Source organism: Peromyscus leucopus, chromosome X, assembly GCF_004664715.2.
Source record: "Peromyscus leucopus breed LL Stock chromosome X, UCI_PerLeu_2.1, whole genome shotgun sequence".
Classification (NCBI taxonomy): domain Eukaryota; kingdom Metazoa; phylum Chordata; class Mammalia; order Rodentia; family Cricetidae; genus Peromyscus; species Peromyscus leucopus.
In genome coordinates, this window is record NC_051083.1 from 56,925,366 (window position 1) to 56,931,365 (window position 6,000).

The 6,000-nt window shown below is 39.2% G+C and overlaps 1 protein-coding gene across 3 annotated transcripts in view; it reads right to left on the reverse strand.

The window, feature by feature from the left end:
* Window positions 1–5,414, reverse strand: part of Eda2r (ectodysplasin A2 receptor) — a 47,427-nt gene extending 42,013 nt beyond the window's left edge. For all 3 annotated transcript variants that reach the window (XM_037199145.1, XM_028888894.2, XM_037199144.1), the window contains exon 1: window positions 5,268–5,414. The gene's annotated coding sequence lies outside the window, so the exon portion shown is untranslated. The remainder of the gene's footprint in view (window positions 1–5,267) is intronic.
* Window positions 5,415–6,000: the final 586 nt, after the last annotated feature.

Consider the following 6,000-nt stretch of genomic DNA (forward strand, 5'->3'; position numbering starts at 1 on the left):
CTTCAAATTGTGCTTCACATGTGAAGAGCTGCTAGGACTATTGTTACTATCCCATCCAAAGCAGAGCACCAAAGGACATTGGAGACAAGCCACAGATCACATCAACATTGAGCCAATATTTAAGTCTGATTTTCTCTGCTGTCACCCAAGCCTAAGTGAGTCACTGATTTGTGTATTGACCACCATAAGACAGCATATGCTATGAGCAATAATTAGTTACATACCATTAGAGTGCTTGAAGTGGAGATTCATTAGTTTCCCAAGGAAATTTGGCAGTGTCCCAGAAAGAAATTGAAATCATGATATGATTTCTTTATGTGGATGTCTGAAAACTGTATGACTCAGAAAGTGTGTTCTAATTTCTGATTTCCCTTACCACTTTTTGGTCTTGCATCATATTGTTTCTACTCTGATCAAATTACCAAGCAGTCTAGAACAACTGTACCACCCTGAATCCGTCAGTCCTTTTTACCCAACAATAATCAAATATGGCATTTCTTCCTCAGAAGGCCAGGGAATGAAATATTCTATAGAAAGAGTGGGATAAAACAGTAGGTACATGTAATTCAACCCAAGGCAAAAACCACACAACAAGACTAGGAAAATCAGTTCAGAGACTGAGCCTATTCGTAGAGAATGAGATACTGTTGCCAAAGTTGTTCCACCACACTTTTAAAAGCCATGCCCATGAAATGTGAAGGATAATTTAAGGTGAACATAAATAAGAAAGATTGATACACACTTACAAAAATGTTACAATGAAACTCAATGTATTGTATGCTATCTAAAACATTTTAAAGAAAATAAATTTACATGAAAAAATGTTCAAGAAGAGGAAAAAGTACAGGAGTTGAAAGGGTTAGTACTATAAAACATCTGGTAAAAATAAATCTATTATCTCATAATTATGCTTTTGTGAAATAATTTTCAGAAATAATTTCAGATTTTGAAAATCTCACACAAAAGGTCATATTAGCCTCATCTTTTTATTGCTCAGAGGAAAATACCATCCATCTGTATTCAAACGCCTTGAATAACAAGCAATTCAGTACTCACAAGACAGTATGTTTTCATTATGGATTATTTATTTTTCTTCATTTTGACAACTGGTTAAAATTTAAGATAAAACTAATTGAGACTACATAGGCATGAAATTCCACAAGGATATATCAATATAACCTCAACTCTTATGATCCAAGTAGGAAAACTGGAGCTACAGGAAAAAAAAAATACAATGTTCCTCAAACATATATAGTTTGTTAAGACTGTAATCTAAGTCTCTGCTCAGGGCAGTGTCTTGTCTATTTCCCATACATAAAGAGGCAGGCCACCTTCAGGACTGCCGACTATGTTACCAAGGATGCAGCTTCTCTTTTCTTCACAACATAATATTGGCTGTGTAATTTCTCAACAGGAAAAATTCCAGAGGATAGACTGGGTCAGGGAAAGGCGGCTCATGGAAGTGAAGTAGTACTGCCCACTTTTTTTGGCTTATTCACAACAGTGACTAACAACCTCCTGGAAATAATGACATTTTACTGTTTGATTCCATCATATATTACATGGAAACCACTTTATTTTTCATAATGGGTTGCTATTTCTTACATATAGAGTAACTGTAGAACAGATGGTTAGTCACTAAAATACTCAGTTGATAATTGTTTTCTACACTAGGCATTCTGTTAGTCACAAAAGAGAAAACATACCAGAATAAAGAAGGCTAATTATCTGTAAGAGAGCATGTCTAGAGAAACACTGAAAAAATGTATAGTTAGTGCTAATCCTAAGACAGACTAGAGCCATACTCACATCTCTCCTATGTATTTAATAATAATGGTCCATCTAGTATATACTAATGATAAAACTGGCCAGTACACTTCCCATTAAGCACCTTATGGGAAAATATAAGGGTGGAGCCAGTCTTCTAAAGGAAGCAGAGGGGAAAAAAAAATCTTTTCCTTCAAAAGCTTCAGCTCTGAATAATGACTTAGCTTACTCCCCACAGAAAGCATTCTGTGGAAGAGATCAAGAAGACATTTAACTAAAGGAAAGCTATATGGCCTGCCTTAGGTTTCTAGGCCAAGATATCATTTGCTGTTCTTCTGGGTCTAGGGACTTTTTCCTCCCTGGTTTCTCTTACTGAAAAATTTCAAAGACAAAGTAACTGGTACAAGGTAATTGGATGATTACCTTCCTCTCTTCTTCTCTAGTTCCAGAATTAACCTATCTAGCCATCATCTTATACACAAGCAGCTGTAGAAAATGAAGGGGAAAAGGGAATTAGAAAAAAAAAAACTGTGGCTTGCAGTTATGGCTCAGACACACAGAGACCAAATGATCTCCATCAGGTTACATTTTCTCTGAGCATTCTCTAGTGAAGAAATGATACAATTAAAGAATTGAAAACAATAATACATTATAAAGAAATTTGTCACATTCTCCCATAATGTTTCTTTTGTAGTTATTGCCATCTGAAGGTGTTACCACTCCATTTTGTAAATTCAAAACCTCAGACTCATATTTTAATTAATAAATACCATGCCACATGAGAAATGGAAAAAAAAAAACCAAAAAACAGCTGATTTCCCCGGGAACAGAAGATGGAGGGAAATTTGGTCTCTGATCTTCAGATCTCTGACCTTTCAGAACAGAGAAAGAGGTTGCAGTAAGTAGCCCCAGAAAGCAGCATTAGAACATCTGAACAAAAGGAAAAACTTGCAACAACCAAGCATTTCCCCCACGAACAGATAATGGGTTCTTTCATAGAACAGTGAAGACTTTTCCTCTAGAAGTGTTGTCAGAGATGAGATGGGTGTTTAAAGGTGAAATCAAGTGTAAAAGAAAGATATGACTCATAAAACCCTACTATTCATCAAGCATTGGGCTAGATCCTTTACAAGATTATCATTTTTAATCCTTTCAACAAGTGGAAACTATTTTCCTTTTTTTTTTTGGGAAAACAGAAACTTAGGGAAGTTTTAATTTTCTCACTGGGCTTACTCATGATTCTATAGGTGGATGGAAGGAATATCTCATTGTTGTATGAAAACAGACAAGTGAATACTGATGCAGAATGGAAATATTGAGCATACAGTGTCTTTAGGATTCCAAACAATAGATTCCAAATCACACTATCTAAAGAGGTAGGATGAAAATGTGTACTCTTTCAAAGTATAAACTAACCCTAAGAGATAAACTTCATCCTTCCCTTTTCAAATGCCATGTAAGTCATCAACTTCAAATTTCTGAAGAGTCAAAGTTAGGGCTTTGTCTACTTTTCATTTGTTCACTTTTGTGTTTTCTTACGCCTGCCCAGCTGATTCACATTTACCTAATTATTCTTCCTACAGTATAGATCTGACTTTTTCTTTAATTCAGAAACTCACAGTGGCTGTTCAATGATCTGCCAAATAAACAGAAACGCAAGTATCTGAAGTCTTGTGTAGTTTCCCACCAATCTTATTTCTACTTTTTCCTAATTGTACTAAAGCATCCAATTCAACTAGTGTTCCTTTCACATGTTCTGGGTTCCTTGCCATCAAGCAGTTGTTCATGTTTTCTCTGCTTTTCCCACCTGTTGAAATCCTATCTGTGCTGCATAATCTATCTTAAATAATAATGGTTAACATTTATTGAGTGCTTATTTTGAACTCTGCTAAGCATGTACAAGTACTTTACATAGATTAATTCAGTTCATCCTCAGAATAACTTGATGATGTTGGTACTGTTGTCGTAACTTATACCTGTAGTAAAATGAACCTGAGAGAGGGAGAAATCTTCCTTTTGACCAAGGTCACACAGTGACTATTTGGTAGAATGAGATCTGAATACAAATAATTTTGCTCTCTAGCACCCAAAGGTGTGTTAGGATTGAAAAACAGTTATCTGGGCATAATTAACACATACCTGTACTTACAGCATTTAGGAGTTGGAAGCAGGAGGATCAGGAATTAAAGAGCCTCCTTGCTATAGAGAGAGTTTCATTTAGTCCAGCCTTATCTACATGGGACCCTATCAGGTCCTAAAGATACCCAAGACTACTCTTACTCAAAACAAAACACTCAAAATCTATGAGAGAGAGAGAGAGAGAGAGAGAGAGAGAGAGAGAGAGAGAGAGAGAGAGAGAGAGAAAGGAAGAAAGTAAGAAAAGAAAAATTGAAAAAAAGCCACAACTTTTCTGTTTTTCTCTGGCTCTAGTTGATATGGTCCTTACTTGACAACTTCAGAGCATTTTGACTAAACTTTTAAAGTTTATTTTGTGCAGTATTATTTGTGTTCCAACGCTCAGGATGAATCTATTAAGCCATAGGAGATACAGCCTCTATATCACACAGACAGCTTAGTATTTTAAGCTTGGTGATAGAGGGTATGTAATCAGTATGCATCTTATATTGGATTAAATGTATGGCAGGATGAAGGGGACAGGAGAGTTACCTAGACAGAGAGTTCCACAATTTACTACCTCCCATTGCCCTACGTGACATTGTCCAACACTGCCAAAACCTGTCAATATGAGATCCCACAGCCTGTTTTCCCAGCCTAGTCTCTGGCAGGTCCCTTCTCCTCCCTGCACCCCGCCAGTTCTTGCAGCTGTCTGGTCCTTGGCCAGTGTTTGGGGTGAGGCCGGATCAAAATATCACTGTCCTGGGCTCGGCTTCCAGCAGCAAGTGATCAAATGAAACTCAGTCACTGGTGACAAGGCTGGATTGAAAGCCCCCATACGCAGTGCCAAATTGCTCTTTACACAGGCCCAGACTTGCCCGAGCACCACGTGGGTGGGCTAGTAGTTCAGCTTTCTGCAGGATGCTCTGAATGTCCAATCCATTCCCTCCTCCTCTCTCTTCCTTATCTCTGGATCCCAGATGCACTAGGTTGTTGGACAAGTCCGGGCATATTCCCAGCGGCCATCTGGCTCCAGTTCGAACCTGTACAGGCAGGAACTGACTAGTCAAGGCTATAGGGATAACAGCCTAAGTTTCTGACATCTCAGAGAGCGCTGTTAGGGCACAAACGATGAAATGACTGATAGCCACAGAATACCTTCCCCCAAGTCATGCTGACTTTGTAGTACCCTTACACGGACATCTGATATGGTCCTCTATTTCCGTCCCTAGGTGACACAGGTTCCAACTGATTTACCACATGAAGGAGTGTTCCCACACTTACCCTGTAAAGATCAATGGATGGATCATACAACTGGATTCCCTGAACAAACACAGAACAGACACCCTGCCCAGTAGCCGCCCCTCAGCCACCAGCCTGCATACCGCTCTCACAATAGGCGAAATCCGTTGCAACCAGTGTTCTGCTGGAGTCATTTCACTTTCACGTGTGGCAACAACAGATCAAATCCATCCTCTGTTTCTTTCATGTTGTGCCTATCCCCCTCCTCTCCTCTGTGAGGCATGAGGGACAACTATTGGGCTATTTGATGTGTCTGGGAGTGGTTATGCAAATAAACCCCGCCCCTGAGAGGACTCTGTGAGTCTGGCGGGTAAACAATGGCCAAGCCACAAGTATGGCAAGAGTTATTAAAGCTCCAGGAACTGAAGCCGGGGCAAGTGGGGGAAGGGCCCAGAGTTGGATCTAGCTGAATCTGTGGGGAGGAAGGGAGGAGGCAGCTAAATGCAGCCCAGTTTTTAAAAGTTCTGTGCATGATTTAGCAGGCTTAGAGTTTCAGAGAAAACCAAATGTTGGGACAGTTGGGATTCTCAGACACAAGGAAAATCCACTTCCCAGTTCTGGCTTTTCAGTTTTATATTAGTACTGTCAGAAGATTAAGATTTTTTTTATGGTATGATTGTGTTTTTATTTTTTTTAATTTATTTTTTTTATTTTACAATACCATTCAGTTCTACATAACAGCCACAGATTCCCTTGTTCTCCCCCTTCCTGCCTCCCTTCCCTTCCCCCTAGCCCACTCCCCATTCCCACCTCCTCCAGGGCAAAGTCTCCCCTGAGGACTGAGATCGAACTGATAGACTCAGTCCAGGCAGGTCC